This window comes from Peromyscus maniculatus, chromosome 6, assembly GCF_049852395.1.
Source record: "Peromyscus maniculatus bairdii isolate BWxNUB_F1_BW_parent chromosome 6, HU_Pman_BW_mat_3.1, whole genome shotgun sequence".
Lineage (NCBI taxonomy): Eukaryota > Metazoa > Chordata > Mammalia > Rodentia > Cricetidae > Peromyscus > Peromyscus maniculatus.
Window position 1 is genome coordinate 77,243,435 of NC_134857.1, and position 19,458 is coordinate 77,262,892.

Here is a 19,458-nt window from a genome sequence, read left to right on the forward strand (position 1 = left end):
TAGGTGCTCGCTTCGGCAGCACATATACTAAAATTGGAACGATACAGAGAAGATTAGCATGGCCCCTGCGCAAGGATGACACGCAAATTCGTGAAGCGTTCCATAAGAAAGAAAAAAAAAAAAAAAAAAAAAAAAAAGAAAAGCTGGCTAGGCCAGGAGGCGGTGGCACACACCTTTAATCCCAGCACTCGGGAGGCAGAGCCAGGTGGATCTCTGTGAGTTCAAGGCCAGCCTGGTCTACAGAGGAAGATCCAGGACAGGCACCAAAAATACACTGAGAAACTCTGTCTTGAAAAACTAAAAAAAAAAAAAAAAAAAAAAAAAAGCTGGCTAGAAATAAGCTAAGCTAAGGCCAGGCATTCATGAGTAAGAATAAGTCTCTGTGTATTTATTTGGGAGCTAGTTGATGGACCCCCAAAGAGTAAAAAACAAAACAAAAAATCCAACTACAGATACCCTTCCTGACTGATTTCTAGAAGGTTCCGCTGAATATGTATGTGAGCATGTATTTATTTCCAAGAGTTTAGTAACCAGCTTTCTACCAGGTTCGTCTCTGGGTCCTAATTACTGTCTTTTTTTTTTTTTTTTTTTTTTTGAGATAGGGTCTCACTATGTAGCACTGGCTGTCCTGGAATTCACTATGTAGCCCAGGCTGGCCTTGAACTCACAGAGATCTGCCTGCCTCTGCCTCCCAAGTGCTGGGACTAAAGGAGTGCGCCACCACACCTGACCTAATTCCTGGTTTTACAGACCCAACTATAGTTCCATAGCCCAGTAAGTCCCCACAATAATCTTTTTCAAGAACTGTTTTGCTATTTTTGTGTCTCAGAGAGATCAGCAGGAAGGCGAGTACTGGGGTCAGAGGTGCTATCAGCGTCCTGAGAGAGCTGTCACGAGCTACGTCAGAAGGCACCCCTGATGCACGCTGGCTTCAGCAGGCTATGGTGGCACCAGAGATACAAGGTACCCATTGTTCTTTCAAACTGGCTAGAGGATGTGAGGGTGGCAGTGGAATCCGGTGATCCGGTCAGTTAACACCTACAAGATTCTTCTTATTTCCCAAGCCCACCCTGCTCCATTTAAATAGCAATGATTTGGTTAAAGCTATAAAAGACATGTTTGGGTAGGTCATAAGAGGATGAAAATCGGGGAGGGTCTTTGGCTAAGCATCACATCACCAAGCTGACACTTAAGCTGTTGACAGAATTTTTAGAAAATTCTCATTTAAGAGCGCTGTAAAACCGGGGGCTGGAGAGATGGCTCAGTAGTTAAGAGCACTGGCTGCTCTTCCAGAGGACCTGGGTTTGATTCCCAGGACTGCATGGTGGCTCATGAACTGTCTGTAACTCCAGTTCCAGGGGATCTGACACCCTCTTCTGGTTTCCATGGGGACCAGGCTCACATATGGTACACACATATATATGCAGACAAAACACTCATACACATAAAATAAAAATAAACTATATGTATGTCTTGGTTTTTCAAGACAGGGTTTCTCCGTGTAGCCTTGGCTCTCCTGGAACTCACTCTGTAGCCCAGGCTGGCCTTGAACTCATGGAGATCTACCTGTCTCTGCCTCCTGAGTGCTGGGATTAAAGATGTGCACCACCACCACCCGACTTTGCAAAAATGTTTTTAAAGAACTCTACAAAATTGGAAGAATGGCTATTAAAAGCAAGCAAGCAAAACCCAAACAAATGACTCTCAAAATGTCAAATCTAGGGTCAGTGTAAGTTAAGAGAGCATATGACTCTTACAGAGGGCCTGAATTTGATTCCCAGAACCCACACAAAAGTTACAATCACCTGTAATTCCAGCTCCAGGAGATCATAATCCTCTAGCCTCTTCAGGCATCTGCACTCAATGTGCATGCAGACACAATTAAAAATAAATAAAACGTCAATTCTAACAAAATTAATTTCAAAAATTGAAAAGAGCAGAAACAACTTCAATCTAACAAATAAATGACTAAAGTCCAAATGGCCTACATAGTGGCATATGGAGAGAGAGAGAGAGAGAGAGAGAGAGAGAGAGAGAGAGAGAGAGAGAGAGAGAGAGAGAGAGAGCTCACACCGGGGAGAGGCTGGAAAAACAAGCATCCTCTCCAGCTGCACCAAGGGAAGAATCGGTACCTAAAGGAAGTGAGGGACAGTGCTCTATTCCAGCGAAGCACAGCCATCAATGTTGACGCCTCTTTTTACAAGGAATATAGACAGCAAAACAGTCTATGAGGAACTTCAAGAGCACCACCCAGAGAGTGATAAGGAGACCCCCACACCCATATCCAAACATGGGAAGGGCCAGGCATTATTAATACGGATGAAACTGACCGTGTGTCTCGCAAACAGAACCAGGACCAAAGGACAGATGAAAATAAAGCCTGCGGAAGGGGCACGGAGCTGCCCAAGCGGCTCTGTCCCTGCTGGTCCTTTCACAGACTCTGTAGGGCTCCCGGTTATTATCAGGAGTTCAAGCTCAGGAGAAGAGACCCCAGGAACTCAGAATCCCGTCTAGCCTTCGACAGCACTGGCGGACTCAGGTGTCGCTCAGTCTTCCTCAGAGGAAAGATATTTGGGAGCTAGATCCAGAAGGAAATGCTCTTGGCGGAATACGGGGGTGTTTTTGTTGTTGTTGTTATATCTCTGAGCTCTGGGAAGAGAGTGGTTCCGTCAGTGACATGGGGCTGTGAAAAAGAACTGGCCATGGAGACAGATTCAATCACAGCGTGGCTCTGATGTCTGCTCTGATGTTTGACTTTAAACTACTGGACGTCTCTGAGTCTCCCTTTCTTCCTCCACATACATCCCTACTTTACAGTTGTTGGGAGGATTAAATGAAATATCATATTTCATTTATTTTAACATGCATATTTTTCACATTTTAGTAGCTCTGAAATCAACATTTTAATACTTAAAATCACACATTTTAATATGGACAGTGTGTACAACACATGTGTAATTGAGTCGGTAGTGGTCTTCTTTCACAAGAGCACACTCAGTAGGTCTTATAAAAAAAAAACTCAGTGGCAGCAGGCATGGTGGTACACACCTCTAACCTCAGCACTTGGGAGGCAGAACCAGGTGGATCTCTGTGAGTTCAAGGCCAGCCTGGTCTACATAGTGAGTTCCAGGACAGGCACAGCTACATAGAAAGACCTTGTCTCAAAAAAAAAAAAAAAAAAAAAAAAAAAAAAAAAAAAAAAAGATGGCAATTTATATTCAAAGGAATATGCTACCACTTGTTAAACATACCGACTGGCACCCAAGGAGTGCTCAGTACAATGCTAATTTCACCATCTCACAACCTGTTGAAGGAAAGACAGGTCCTCCAGAACTAATCAGTGAAACTGGCCTGCAGATCCCTAGTATGGAAAACTGATGAGAAAGGTCACATCCATCTATCTTACAAGCATTTCTATTCTGTTCTGCACGCATGGGCATGTGTGTGTGTGTGTGTGTGTGTGTGTGTGTGTGTGTGTGTGTGTGCACACTTAGATGTACTATGTATATGCTTTCTCATCTCATTTTTCCTATGGTCATGTAAACATTCTGGAATGTTCCAACTGTGCTCGCTCAGTATATTTTGGTGCAAATTAAAACTCATTTGTTGAATACAAGCCTAAATGTGTTATCTGGTTTTATTTTGGGAAACAGGCTCTGTCTGCCATCACCAACACCGACCAATCACGTACCACAGAATGTCTTTGTCGGGTTTAATATCCTTCAGGTCTGACTTTTCTCTCCTGCGCTCAATTCATGATGCTTCACTTTGCCACAGAAGCATATAATAAACTGGATGCTGCAAGGATGCATCCGTAGGGGAGATTTTTTTTTCCTTGACCTGGCTGGCCCTGAACATAATCATCAGAGAGGCTTTTTGTAGCCAGTCACTGTGTTGTAAGTACAGATTTTTCCCCCACGTAAGAACATACCTAATCCCTTATAAAATGTTACCAAGTGTTGTCTCGCTGTTATTTTATATTGGTGAGTTACCTAGGTTAATTACATATTACACAGAATCCACTCCTTAATATCTGCTTTACATTAGTTAGCTATCTAAAAATATATGCGAGCTAATCCTGCAGCAACATTAGCAATCCATTTGCTAGCTCTTTCTGCACAGCAGTGTGAAGCTTGGGATCCCTACCAGAGGGTATGTAGTGGCCAAATTGAGTTGGGGTTTGGCCCATTAGCTCGTAGGTTAGTCCGTGTTCAGGTAGGGCCCACTACATACCCATCACTGGTGCTGGGTTCTGGGAACTTCTACAGGGATGAAAGTTAGACCTGCAAGGAATTCAGCTTCCAGGGTAGAAACATGAAACAGAAGCCATACTGAGCAGGGGCACTCTCAAGTGATAACACGTGACTGATTCATCTGTAGCCTCCATTGCCTCTTTCAGTGAATAGCCACCTCTGCTAGTAATAGGCTACCCTGGGACACCTGTCCTTGGCAGGAGCTGTCTGCTCACCAAGAGCCCATGTTTACAGACTATTTGCATTGGTTCTTTGCATTATGGTAGCTATATGATTTAATTAAATGTATTTGAAATAATGAAATATAGGCGCAAAAAAGAAAGCAGGTCTTCAACTCTTAAGTATGAGGCAGGCATTTAGAGTGAGTTGCTAAGGGGCTGGCATGGTGGAAGAATGGTTAAGAGGGCATCCTACTCTACAGAGGACCAGAGTTCAGTTCCCGGTACCCAAGGTACATGATTCACAACCACCTGAAACTCCAGCTCCAGGGCATCTGATGTCTCTGGCCTCCTGGGACACCTGTACTGATGTGCACACCCCTCCCAACACATCACACACACACACACACACATACACACACACACACACACACACACACACACAATTAAAAATAAATGGTGTGCTGTCAGTAGTGTGGGAAAGCCAGCTGTAAAACATCATTACATCTGGAAAAACTTGATTGTTTCTCAAATGTCTTTTAGATATTACTCCACTTTGAAGACAACAAGAAAGAAATAAAAAAAGATTGAGAAAACAATTCTTGTGACTTACACAAGGATTAAGAATTAGGGTTCTCCCTAAAGACAAAGCCTTGGCCTACATCAAAACCCCAAGGGATGTTTTAAGTTAAAATAAAGACTTAAGGAATGGTTCCATTGTCTTGTATGACTCCAGGTTTAACTAACTTGTATAAGTAAATCACTAACTATTATTTGAATTGGGTTTAGGGACTTCTATACTGCTGTGGATTATGCTCATTGTTAATTAAAAAAAAACTGATTGGCTGATAGCAGGGCAAAAAGAGATTGTGTGGGACAGCCTGACACAGGCAGAATGATGGGAGGAGGAAAAGGTGGAGTCAGGAGAGTTGGGAGAGATGTCAGCCAACTGCCTAGCAAAGCAGGACATGTAAAAAATGAGGTAACTAGCCGTTAGCCATGTGGCAAAGTATAGATAGAAATATGGGTTAATTTAAGTGTAAGAGTTAACTAGTAACAAGCCTGAGCTATCAGCTGAGCATTTATAATTAATATAAGCCTCGGTGTGTTTATATAGAAGTGCTGAGGGACAAGAAAGCTTCTGTCTACACTTAGGAACATAATATGTTAAGAACTACAACTAGGGGTGCCTAGGCAGACATGCTGGTCTTTTAGGGAGGAGAAGGCTCAGGGCTTGAGGAGGGTGAGTCCTGCACTGGGGAACAAAGCAGGAGAGTCTAGGAAACTATGAAACTATGACTTCAGCAGGGAAGTCAGAGTCACATAACCCCATGTGCTAAACTCTGTAAGTCAACCCAGAGGCCAGCAGCATAGGTGTCCTCTTTATTCTGTAACTGCTATCCGTTTTAATGTAAGTCACCTAGACCTTGGTGTCTGTATTTGAAAGATGAGGAGAATAGTGATCCCTGCCTTGGGTTGTTGGGAAGATTATGTGAGATGACCTTAAAATAAAAGGAAAACATATGCAAAATTCTCTCCAGGTTCCCCAGGATCCAGAGAATAGGAATTTGGAGGATGCTTCTGAAGATGAAGGGCATTTTTCACTCATCTTTTGAAATCTCCTTCCAAGGGCATAAGAAGCAAGACATTGAATGAATGGGGCTATGGAGTGTAAAACCTAGGAGCTAGGAACTATGCCAGCTCCTGAGGCTGACACACCGAATTAGAAGCTGGCACAGCCATCCTCAACACAGAGTGGTATAGCTCACCAGCATTTCCAACCAGCTCATTTAGTTCTTTCAACAAGCCTAGGCATGGGGATGAACATTCAGCACATCACTCAAGGTTGTGCAGATGATGGACAGAGAGCAGGGATCAGAATTCAGGCTTCCTGTTGGTATAGTGCACAGGTAGCCTGCTACCTCAGGCTGTCTTTCTCAGGGCTGTCTACTTCACAACCCCTGGGCTGTTGGGCCTTCCATTTGTTCATTTGCTAAGACTGTGCTAGTCCAGGATGCTATCACTAATGGCCGAAATGAAGGTTGGAGATAATCGGGGATTTCAATTATCCTGCCTGTCTCTGACCTCCATTACCAAGGATAATCAGAAGCCAGCTCTAGCAATTTTCTGAAACTTTCATTAATTTTAAATAAATTTATACAATGTCACCCCCCACCCCACCCTCTTTACCCAAATTACAATGTCCTTGTCTTTTCTGTTTCTCATCGCAGGAGACTCCCTGGCACGTCTTGGAGATTGCCTGTTGTTTTTCTCTGGGTCCTTTGTAATTCTGCTTTGTTTTCTTTGAAATGAAAGGACCCAATGCTGAATTCTGATTCTAAGGTGAAGTCATAACATCAGTGTATATCATTAAAATGTTTTATTGTAATTACAGAAATAGTCAATGCCAAATTATGTGCACTATATTATTTTCTGCATTCTTCTTTATTCCATTCTCAAAGTTAATACGGCCTATTATATCTCATTCATTCTTCTGACTGCTGCTGCACAGCGAGCAGATGTCTCCATTGAGCAATCCACAATGAATCTGAGATCTTTTTCCTGAGCACTTACAAGTAGAGTAATTCAGAGCCCATCAGTGAGTGTGAGCTGTTCCAATTGTCCCTTCCGGTGCACATTAGCTTGCACTTGTCTACATCAAATTTCAAAGAATCACAGATATTAAAGATGGAAGGGGCCAGTTAGTTTATCAAGCCTTCCCACTCTGCCTGCAAAAGCAAGCAAAGGAAGCAATTTCACCAAGTCCATGCTGTTTTACTGATGCTTATTAATCACTACAGCGAATGGTTACAGCGTGTTATCTCTTTTATCCTAAAATCACTGACTCTTTTCGTTTGTTTCTTTGTAACTAGGGTCTCACTCTGTAGCCCAGGGTGGCCTGGTACTTGTTATGTATCCCAGGTTGGCTTCAAATTCATGGTAACTTCCCTGCCTTAGCTTCCAAGTGCTGGTAATAGAGGCATGAGCTACTATGCCTGGCTTAAAATATTCCTTCCCCTAAAAGAGAACTGAAGCCCAGACATCCAGGTTACAGTGCCCAAACCAAGCCCACAAAGGCAAAAAATTCAATTTGGTTGAGCTCAATAAGCAATTTTGAGCATCATTTGCTAGTCAGGGCTATCCTTTAATGGTCTGTGGGATACACAGGGGGACAGACCCTAAAATCCTTCTGTGTTTTCTATTGCTGCAATAAACACTATGACCAAAAAGCAACTTGGGGAAGAAAGGGCTTATTTATCATCCATATCCTGGGTCACAGTCCATCACTGAGGGAACTCAGGGCAAGAACCTGGAGGTAGGAACTGAGTCGGAAGCCTGGAGGACCACTGCTTAATGGCTTGCTCCCCATGACTTGAGCAGTTGGCTTTCTTATGCAACCCATGACCACCTGCCCAGGAATGGCACTGCCCATAATATCTTCCTGCACCAATCATTAATCAAGAAAATGCCCCCCAGATTTGTCTATAGACAACTCAATGGAGGCATCTTCTCAGTTGAGTTTCCTTCTTCCTGGAGCTGTGTCACGTTGACAAGAACTAACCAGCACACCAGCCCTTCTATGCTGTCCCCGAGTGACCTGTAGTAGTAAACACACGGAGCTATTACGGTCACTCGAAGGAGAGTAGAAGATGTCATGGGTGTCCTGGTACCACAACTCCTCTATCTCTAGGAATTGAGAAAAAACGGCACTTGAGTTGGGTCTTTGGACATCATCAACAAAAGTTCAGGGAGAGGAGACTCGAACAGAGGACCCACCAACCCAATCAGGAGCTCTCCCTTGAATTTCTGTCTTACAGTGCAAGGCTGAATATGCCAGTGGACTGAGACCGAATGCAGCAGATGTCTACATGGTGGCTGCTTTGAACTAGATTAAGATGTAGCAACTCAGTTCTGTCAACAACCTAAAACAAGCAGAGCACACAGTTCGGCCATCACAAGTATACTTAGAGAGACAATACAGAATATCTTAAATTAGTATTATCTTTTAAAAAAATCCAGAAAAACTGGGGTTAAATGTGATGAAAATTGAAAATTTCTAACTACAGACTAAAATCTCTAATCAAAGAACAGATTAATAGGGGCCTGGAGCAATGGCTCAATGGTTAAGAGCACTTGCTCTTGAAGAAGAACCGGGTTTGATTCCTGGCACCAACACGGCACGGCAGCTCACCAACACCCATAGTGCCAGTTTCAGAGAATCCAAAACTCTCCTCTCACCTCCAAGGGGACCAGGCAGACATACAGCACACAGACACGCATGCAAGCACAACACTCACAAATAAACCTTAAAAGAAGAAGAGGAGGAGGAGGAGGAGAAAAAGAAGGGGGAGGAGGAGGAGAAGGGAGAGATAAATGACCTGCCAGATTTCTCCAGGACTTCCTTAGTGCCATGGAGAACAGGTTGACACACCATTTGGGCCCTGGGCAGCTGTCACACAGCTTTGGAGCCCCACACTTGAAAGCAAAGAAGGGAAAATTCCATTTTCTGACCCCACTAATAAATATCTGCGTAAGTGCAGACCAGGGAAACACCACTACGGTCATTTGGTTATTAAGAGTAGATATTTCTCCATTTTCCCTCAAAGAACCTACTCTTTGAAAACGCTACATGCATATTATGTGCTTACTGTATTGTGATATAAAGTTAGCCAGTGGAGACTGTCTTTAGAAAGTCACTAGTGTGAAGGAGAAGGCAACTCTAGGAGCTTCTGGTACTTCCACAGTTGTCCCCAAAGGACAATTGCAAATGTCATCTCCTGCACGAAGCCTTCCCCAGTTCCTCTACCACGTTCATCACCGCCAAATTAATCTTTCTCTCCCCTGACTGCTGCAGCTCTTTGATCCATTGCTATGTGGTTTATAATTAGTTGTGTGATTATCTGTCTCCCTCCACCAGGATGAAAGTACCTGAAGGGTGGGGGAATCGAGACCCACTTGTCTTGAATTCCTTACAATGTCACACTCATTTTTTGGGGGGCCTGGTACAATAGATATTCTTCACATGTTTGTTAAATCATTTCTTCAGATCTTAGAGACCTTATTTTTGACATATTTAAATTATTTTTAAAAATAGTCTGTACCCATTCCAAAAGCTGTCCTTGTCTTTGTATCACAGCACTCAGATTCAGGCGTACACTCAGGGGGTGCCTACCACAGTCTACCATTCAGTCAGCAGACATCTCTGGGAGTCTGAATTGAACTAGCACTCTTAATAAGGCCTGTACCTTGACTCAGTTATGCATAACTCTGGAAACTTCTGGAGTCAGAGTGCCTGGGTTTAAATAGATATGCACTGAAGCTCTGACTATCATTCACCTAGTTTAGGACCTTGGACAAGTTACAGTCCAGGACCTCAGCATCCTCAACGATGAGATGGTTTAGATGAGTCCATTTGGCACATGATAAACATTCAATTTGCATAATCTTTCACTCTTGGAGCTTTTGCTGATACTATATTTTGTGATTTGGGGATGAGGTGCCAAGGGTCAAACTCAGGGCTTTGTATATGCTAGACAAATGCTCTGTCACTAGGCTACATTCCCAGCAACACTGTTATTGTTTTATCATTCATAAAGAGAAGCACAAGTCCCTCAGGATTGCTCTAAGGAATCAATGATGTAACAAGTGAAATTTTACTCAGCATATTATCTCATCAACGTTTCCTTCCTTTCTGGGTATTAGAGTAATTGCTACAATCAAATGCGAACCTATTAATGCCAGGTAATATATTACTCACTTTAAATATATGGTGCCATCTAATTTAATTCATATTACAAGGTACTGAGATAATTATTATTGTCCCTATTTGACAAGGGAATAAAGTGAGTTGGAGAGAGAATAAACAGTCCAAGATCACATGACCAGTCCAGTTCAGGTTGTTCAGAACTTCAGATCAAGAAGGATGAAGGGAAGGGCCAGGGGAGGGTAGGAGAAAACACACAGGAGGAAATCCCAGGCCCAAACTCCCTCTGGAGTTTAATATTCCTCTGTTTCCCTGGTCTTCAATTCCAGGGTTCTGCTTGCTTTGCAAACTAGCCTCTGGGATCCATGTCAACATATGTTCTTGCTCACTACTCACCTACTCATGTTGTTGAACAAGCACACAACAATGACATCACTCATCTAAGCCCCAGCTAGCTCTAACTCACTTCTGTCTCCCAGTTTCATTCTTGGGTATGAATCTGCTATTCGTCCCATGACCTTCTTATCACAGTTACACTAATTATCACTGATGAAACATTTTAATTTTTAATAACCTGGTTATTCTTAACTTAGACTCTCATAATGGACTTAGATGTCAAGTGTGTTGTTGCCAGCTACATGGGAAGGAAGGGAGCCCTTCCATGGTTTCCACCACAAGGCCTCTGTGCTTACAGCAAACAGAAACAGCTTTGCTCCCCCCCCCCTCCATACACTATGGAGAACTTTGAACCCCTGCACAGCTACAAGCACAGCTCAACCAAGGGTTATCAGAGTGCCAAAGAAAAGATGAAAGGGACGAACTGGATTCTCAGGAATGTGCACTAGGGAAAAAGAACTCTGAGAGAATAAAGCAGCCATCAGGAAACGTACAAGGGAAGACTATGAACCAAGACACCATGGAGGGGGCAAGCAGAAGCTGGACATGGGAGTGTAGGCCAGTCTAACAAGCAACAGTTAGGTGTCAGCAAAAAGCTACGAAATCAGAAGATGCCCCTGTAATAAAGCCAAAAGGCTAATGCCACAGGGGGCCAAAGGAGACAGAAAAGCGACAGGGTCACTGGGAACGGCGGGTGGCTGTCCCTGGAGCTGGCACCATCCTGGAAAGGCATCACTTCTGATGCCCACCTGTCTGTGAGCATCTTCACCATGAATGCCCTTTTGCTTGAGGAGACGTGAGTGAGTCAGTTCTTTGCAGCTAAAAGCCCCTGTCCAGAGGGTTCTGCACTTACATCCATGTTTAGAAAATTAAAGCACACAATTCCTTCTTCATTCTGATGGTCCAGGTGTCTGGAAGCCAGGTATTCACCTTATTTTTTTTTTTTCTGATTGTCCAGCTTTTCTTGGGAAACATCTCTTCTTTAGCTATGCCTGAATGTCAATAAATGATCCTACAAAGAGTTAGGCAGGCAAAGGTAACCACACTTTGTGGTTTGTGATTCTTTGATAACTTAAAGAATAAACTCTTAGTAGGAATTATAAGGCTCAAGAATGAGAAACAGCCTGGCATAAGACAAAGAAAGATTTGGGGGCATTTCCAATACTTCAGGATGAATGAGCAATTCATTCTTTGCAACATTCTTTTACAAAAGAATGGATACCACATGAAACGTTTCCCTTTTTAATGTGGTATACACAAGATTGCATGGTTTTATATCTTTTCCATCACTTTTTTATTTGTTTAAATTATTAATTTCTTCCTTCCTTTCTTTTTTATTTTATTTTATTTTTTTGAGACAGGGTCTCACTCTGCAGTCCTAGCTGGTCTTGAACTCACAGAGATCCACCTGCTCTGCCTCTCCAGGACTGGGATTAAAGGTGTGCGCCACCACACTGAGCTAGTTAAGTTATTAATAAGCTTTTTTCTTTTCCTTTCTCGTGTGAATGTGTATATGCACCCGTGTGGGAGGGTACATGTATACGCATGTAGAGGCTAGAAGTGGATGTCAAGGGTCTTCCTTTATCACTCCCCACCTAGTTTTTGAGGCAGGGTCTCACACAGAACCTGAAAATGAACCCGGAGTTTGCTGGGCCAGCGAACCTATGAGATCTACCTGTCTCCACACACCCCACCCCTCCCACCCACACCGCAGCCCAGTGCTAGAGTCACAGACACATGTCACAATGTCTGGCTTTTCAGGTTGGGGATGGGGATCTGAACTCAGGTCCTTTGCTTCTCATGCTTTCACAGCAAGCATTTTTCCCACGGATCCATCTCCTGGGTGCCATAGTAAGCTGCTTCCAATGCAAATTGTTTGTTCATTCAACGGCATTGATTTGCGGCCTCTTCTGTTCCGCCCTGCCCTGGGCTTTACGGTACAGGGACTGAACATAGTCCCAGCTCTTGAGGATACAACAGACTAAAGGAGCAGGCGGGTGAATCCAGTTCGGGGCTGCCTGAGTACATGCCCACCGTCGGTAGTACAGCCAGGAGGCAGCAGCTTGGGTCTAGGAACTTTGCTAGAAGAAATGCCAGGAGAAGTCCTGATGATGATTCAGGAGCTAGTCTGCCAAAGATAAAGCAGAAGACAGTCCAGGCAGAGAGATCCTGGGCCCTGACATGTGAGTTCAAGTCCTGAGTCTTTAGACACTTGAGTACATTGCATACATAGACAGAAACCACCAAACAGGCATTGTGAGAGCAAGCAAGTTCACCATTCATTCAGCTTGTCCTGTGTCCACAGATCCCCGGGAACACCTCTCTCCTAGCTGCACAAGCCAACACCCATTACAAAGTCGAGCTTGCCTAGACAGCATGATAGCTACCTCAGGGGGCAGAAGCATTCCTTCTTAGCTGGTGATGACGCGGCTCCTTCCAAATGCCATTCGTGGCAGTTTGGGTTCTTTTTCGGGAAAAACAGTGATTATGTTTTTTCTGTGGAACTATAAAAGCTTCCCAAAGCTTTAAACTTCAAGGTATTTTTAATTATCAAGTGAGTAACATAAAAACACTTGGTAACTACTTGGCTCATCAGAAAGAGGCTGAGCAACAATGATACACAGTCCTTTTTGTTTATTACCATATTAGCATCCGTCAACAACTAAACATGCTATACATGTCTACAGAGCACGATCAGACTGCCTAAAACGCTTGCTGATAAATCCATTCCAGCTTCCTTACCTCTGAAGTCACTAATACATTTCTGTCATAATGTATGTTTTAGGATGATTATGAAATAAACAAGAGACCCAATGTTACGAATTTTAAACATCGTAGAATAAAAGAGTAAGTAAAACATAATTATACATGGTCTTCAAAACCCCCTTTCTGAGTTAGAAAGTAATTATAGCTTATACACTAATTTTTTTTCAGATTAAAAAAAATTAAGACCAATTAAAAGAGTCATTGGTTTACTAACTGTCAACACAGGCTTGAAACAGGCTCCTCTGCTACAAGCAAGACGATATTCCTAAAGCACGGCAGAAGAATTTACTCTGGGGTTCTAAAAATTGCATTAGGAGCTAACATGTAAAAATTCTAAATGATATCTTTCAAAGGTTTATCCAACTCTAAATGGGTAGTGCTCGGAAGGACCCACAGAGGTGACATGATGAATGGACACATCATTTGTTCTCCAGCCTTTCTGTCTGGATCTCAGTCACCACACCGTTTGTTACTCATACCCTAAGCTAGGTACAGAGTTTACGCAGGCACACACACAATCTACCTGTCACTTAGCCGCAAGTCCCCCACAAGACCTTTTGTGAGAGTTGCCTTCTGATAAAGGCTGTCAAGAGGCCTGCCCAAGAGCAGAGTGTGGAAATGCCTGGCAGGGATCGTCAGTACTACAGTTGCCTAAACTGGTCGTTTGCATCCTCCACACAACATGTGAACACAATACAAAAAGGGAACAGCGCGGTTACCACAAGAAAGCGTGTGAGAACAGTGAAGCTAAGAGATGCACCCAGGGCCCGTCCATTTTAAATTCATACTTATTATACAGGAAGACGAGCATTCAACACAGCTTATTCTTTTGAAAATGGTTCTTCAGTCTCCTGCACATGTGCCTGCATGCTGACTGGCAAATTCTCTTGCAATCCATAAATTAAAATCCCACTCTTTCCTAACGTGCTTTCACTTGGAAATGTCAATACAGTTTGTCTGTATGTACATGCGGGTGTGGGTTTACCTTAGATACCCACACAGCCCACTGTATTTCTTATTTGGTGACATTAGCTCTTGAATTGGGCATCATGTAAATGACTAGACCGTCACGTCAGCCTCTTACAGAATCAGAAAAACAACCGGCTAGCAAAGCTGAAAGGAACCTTAAAGATGACTTGTTCCAAATCCTTCACTCCAACAGGGATCCAGAACGGGGGAATGGGGATTCCGTCAAAACAAAGCCAAAAGCTGGTGCAACGTCCTTTACAGAAAGCATGTCACTATTAAGTCGGAGCTGGAAATCCCTTTCTCTGACCAACGATCTAAAACCGTCTTTTAAAAATCTCTAGAATTTTGTTTTGTTTAAAGAAAAAAATAATAATAATAAAGTCAAGGAGGGGGATGCTCAAATTAAGGCTACTTCTGCCCTGTCACCACAGAGCCTCCCATCTGAACGGTGTGGTCCTCTGTTTCTCGTCTCCTGAAGAGATAGCCTAACACAGTGGTTCTCAACCTTCCTACTAACACAGTGGTTCTCAACCTTCCTACGCTTCAATCCTTCAACACACTTCCTCCTGCTGTGGTGACCCCCAACCATAAGGCTGTTTTCATTGCTCCTTCATAGCTGTAATGTTGCTGCTCTTATGACTCAGAATGTAAATATCTGTGTTTTCCAACCGTCTTAGATGACCCCTGTGAAAGGTTCGTTAGAACCCCCAAAGGGGTCACGACCCACGGGCCTAACAGGGACAATTCATTGGCTGGGCACCTTACCCTGGGTTGCCTTGTGAGTCCTTGGATGAGTCAAGAACCTTACTTAACTAGAACCTGAGGTTAACAATAGTACTTAACTCCGAGGGCTGCTAAAGGAGAGAACTAAGCCGTGGTCTTAGTGTGCATTACGATGTCAGAGCTGAAAAGAAACAGAAACGAAGAAAGTTGCCACTTCATAGCTTACATCACATCTCTTGTGGGGAGAAAAACCACGAATTTCCTTCTATGAAACTACATGCAGAAACAACATTTGCGGCTCGTGAGTTCAGGGGATGCTCTGCGCCCCGTGTGGGTTTGCCTGTAGTGGGACTAGAGGAGCGTGTACAGGAATCTATACCCAGGACCTTTTAAAATGTCCCAAGAGCCTTCACTTTTATTCTCCTGGACTTAGGGACGACCTGTATCTCTGCTTTCTGGCTTCCCGTTAGATCGTTCTCCCACCTAGATTTACTTCATCCTTCAACTCCCTACTGTCTTTGGGTGACTCTATCCAGTGCCAGCTCAGGCTGCCTCCCCCACAGGGACCGCCACAGCCAGTGACACATCTAGGGAGCGTGTGTCCGGAAATGATCAGAGACATCGACTCAACAGCATCCTGCTGAGGAGAGAAGGTCTAAGCCACAGGTTCCAAAGGCAGACATGACAAGCTCCTGACTTAGGTTGTTGCTGCGACGTGGGCTTGAGCACGTCACTGCGTAACAAGGCTGCGTGCATTGAAATGACTCTCGTTTTGCCCACGATGTGACTTAACCACACAATGTGTGGGGGTTCCTGGCGTGTAGGCACCGAACCTGTGATTTAGGTGTGTGGGGGCACGTCTGTCTTCTTTTTACACCATTAAGTTACTCTTTAAAAAGCAGGAGAAGATTGACAGTACCAAAGACAACACTCCCCTGAGTACTAGAGAGAGAGAGATGACGCAGAAGACTTGCTAGTAAGAGCGCTAAGTTCCTCCTTGGAAGTGACTGGCGTCACGGGTGTGCGTTCTCTCTGAGGCAGACTGCAACAAGGAATGGGGGTACTTCTCAAACCACCAAATCAGTAGGAGTTTAATAACCTGACCCCAAATGGGATTGGCTCAACTGGTTTTTGATAATACGTTGCCTTGTAGTTAGATAAGCTGGCTCTTAGGGGGGCAGGGAGGGGGGGCACGTGGGGGTGGAAAAGACCATTTGATTGCAATATTGTCTTTGGGATTCCAAAATGACAGTGATAATCGTGGAGTTTCCTGCAGCTAAATCTTTTTTAGTAGCAGCCCAGGAACCATGGAAGAAGTCAAGGGAGGCAAGGGCCTCGCTAACTCCAGTCCTCCAGCACAAACAGACTACAGCCAATGTGAATTACCCAGATAATGACTGCTATATAGGCTGGCTCACAACAAGTGTGAAGTTATTTAATAGCACGAGTGTAAGGGTTAGCAGATGTTCTGGGTGTCTCTGCTGTACTGGGTGTATGGGGTGTGGGGGCTGGGGAGCCTTTCCTTCAGTCATTAGAATCCTTGGGCTCTGTGAGACTGGGACAGGACCTCGACCATGAAGACAAAATGACAGTTTGTATTTGGTTGTAGAGTTGAGGCTGAAAATGTACACAGTTTTACGATGCATTGTAATGGCCACATGGTGGTTTGTATGACTCTGTGGTTTCTGTGGACCATACTAACAAGACTGGACCCTGCCTGAGCATGGGCACCTTGCTTTTCCTTCATCCGCAATACAGTGCCTGATGCAAACCAACGGCGCAATGGATGACCCCTGTGTCTGTGTCTTCTTGTGACATGAACCTGGCACCGGGTGCTGCTGCTTGAACCCAGAGCATTGGGTGGCACTGGAAAAGATGTCTACTCATGAGTGTGCAAGATCGAGTGTGGAGACGAGGTTGGAGTGGATGGCACGTCAACCTTCACGGGGCTTGGGACCCTGTGGTTCGGTCACCCCCCCCCCCAAGCTCCCTCATCTAAAACATGACAAGCAACCTTTCTTCCCCCTCCCCGTTCTGAAATGCTCACATTTAAAAAAGATGTCTGGACCCAGAAGCTTGCCAGAGACAAATCATAGCAAGCTCTCCAGCCTTCACAGCAGATGACGATTAAGTCTTAAGATGTAAAACATTAAAATAGAATAAAGAAGTTCTGGGACCTTCCTGCCAGATGGAGGCCCCTAATGCCTTTCTCTCTCCCTCTCCCACACCCAGCAACTACGTTTCCAGGCCTCTGTGGGAAGAACATAAATGCTCTTAGCCAGGGGTGGCTCCTTGCTTCCATCTCGGGCTATCACAGTCTGTCTGAGAAACATGTGAGTTAGGATGGAAGGAGTCATAGTCGCCCAGACTTCTATAGATTTTTTTTTTCTTCTGACAAGCAGTAAGACAGAGTCACAAAAAAACCCCTAAAACCAGGTAAGGCACCGCCCCCCCCCCCCAATTTCAAGAGGGCTGCAGCAGCGAGCTTTGATACCATCACTGTGCAAAGGCAGAAGCAATCCACAATTGAAAAACATAAGCAGACATTTTTTTTTTCTTTCAAACAAACATGTGAAGGATGGATATTAGGTACCGATCTCAGTCTTCTCTCCTCCCAGTTCTCCAGACACCACTTCAAAAAGCAAAAGGTTTTAGCCACCAAACCACCAGAGAATAAACAGCCATCACATTCTTACCCCTCCACGCTGATATTTACTCTCTGATAAATGGCAATTGTAAATAAATCTCATTTAATCTCTAAAAGCCACAATAAAAATCTTTAACCTCCAAGGTAGTTTACAAATGAGCACGCACACCCTGCCAGCGCCAGAAAACACAAGGTCTTGAATAAAGGGTTTTAACAAGAGGCACGTTTTCCCTCTGAGAATCTTATACTGACCTTTTAAAAATATAAATGTATGTATGTACGGAGGAGGAGGAGAGGGGAAACCCAGCCCCTCCCACCCTATTCTCTGTACAAATCGGCCAATAAATCTAAGGAAAAGACACAGAGCAAGGAGGAAAGCCAACAGGTGGAAAGGGGGTTTTGTTCCATTTAGAAATGGTCAGACACTTGATCTGTGCTCGCGGGTCTGTTTGTCTCAGGGTGTCTTTAACGACGGTTTTATCATCACGACGCTGATAATCAGGAATAATGGTCACACTTCCACTTTGTGATTCCACAGCATGGCCAGCCTGAAGATTTCGCCACACAGTTACATGGAGTGGGCTGCTCTGTTTGGCTTCACCCCAGGGAGGCGTGCAGCATCCCCAACCAGCTCTCCCGCTTTCACAGATGGGGTAAACTGAGGCCCCGAGGCACCCAACAACTCCCTTACAGCGTCTCGGAGCAGAGAATTCCCCGAAACTAGAAAAGTTTGTGGATGTCTCGGGGCAGTCCTCTCGCTCACCCTTCTGGCCGGCCATGCCGCTCTCTTCCTCCGAGTCGGGGCTGGGTGATAAGGACTGGGGTGCCTCCCCTTCGCTACAAGGCACTCCAGGGCAGTGTGTGGGAGGTCCACACACACACCCAGACCCACAGGCAGACTCGCACACACAAAGCGCCATGCAATCTCTGCAGTCGCTCAGCACAGCTCCAGCCAGCCTCGCTCAGCCTGCGAACGCACAGCGCAGAGCTCGCAAGGCCTCCTTGGGCTCAGGGCTGGGGCTTCTCTGAAACAGGGCTCTGCCCTTCTCTTCCTCTCTTCCCGGCTTCTCTCCCTCTCTCCTTTTTCCCTCCCACCCTCCCCCCTCCCATCCTCCTCCCACCCCTCTCCTTCCACCCCTTCTCCCCCCCCCCCAACCAACCCAGAGGCACTGATCGTGTTACTGGGGTTCCCTGGAAAGAGGGGCCATCCCCAGCCCTAAGCGGCTAGCAAAGACTTCAGGGGCGCAGAAGCAGCTCCAATCGCAGGACCCAAGCGCTCCTCCTGAGCAGCGCAGGAATGAGACCCCCACTTCCAGGCACAGGCGAGCAAGCTTGCCACAGAAGAAGGAATCCTTAGAGTAGCTTACCTTTTTCATGAGCAGAGATTCTGGAGAATCATTGCAGAAACTGGAGGGAAGTGGATGAAGACAAAAAAGACCCTTTTCCAGCAATCCCTGGCCTCCTGGTATCAAGACACCAGGACAACATCAAAGCAACTTAGGGGGAACACTTTAGGGGCCTATTGTCTGCTCTGGTCTGATCTGTTTTTCTTCTGTCTCCCCCTCTTGCTGCGGTGACACTTGGTACGGCCCAGGCATTCATGCCAAGTAGCTTTCACACATGGAAGCTTGTCTCAAGCAATTGCTGACAAGCCACAAACAAGACATTCTCCCTCCCTTCTCCGCACCCCCCCCCCACTCCTCCCCCCCTCCACCTTTTCCTCCTTCCCTCTTGTCTCCCCTCCTCCTTTCTTCTGAATGCAAACTAAAACTCTCCAGTGCCAGGCAGGCTTGCAGGCTTGGCCTAGCTGAGCACACACACACACTCACACACACACACACT

The 19,458-nt window shown here is 44.9% G+C and overlaps 1 protein-coding gene and 1 non-coding gene across 2 annotated transcripts in view; one reads left to right on the top strand and one right to left on the bottom strand.

Annotated features, from left to right (window-relative positions):
• LOC143273918 (uncharacterized) overlaps positions 1–19,185 on the bottom strand; it is a 73,367-nt gene extending 54,182 nt beyond the window's left edge. Inside the window, exon 1 of the mRNA XM_076574627.1 lies at positions 18,984–19,185. The gene's annotated coding sequence lies outside the window, so the exon portion shown is untranslated. The remainder of the gene's footprint in view (positions 1–18,983) is intronic.
• Positions 4–110, top strand: LOC121830576 (U6 spliceosomal RNA). Its single transcript, XR_006073793.2, has one exon. It is a non-coding gene; the product is annotated as a U6 spliceosomal RNA (small nuclear RNA).
• Positions 19,186–19,458: the final 273 nt, after the last annotated feature.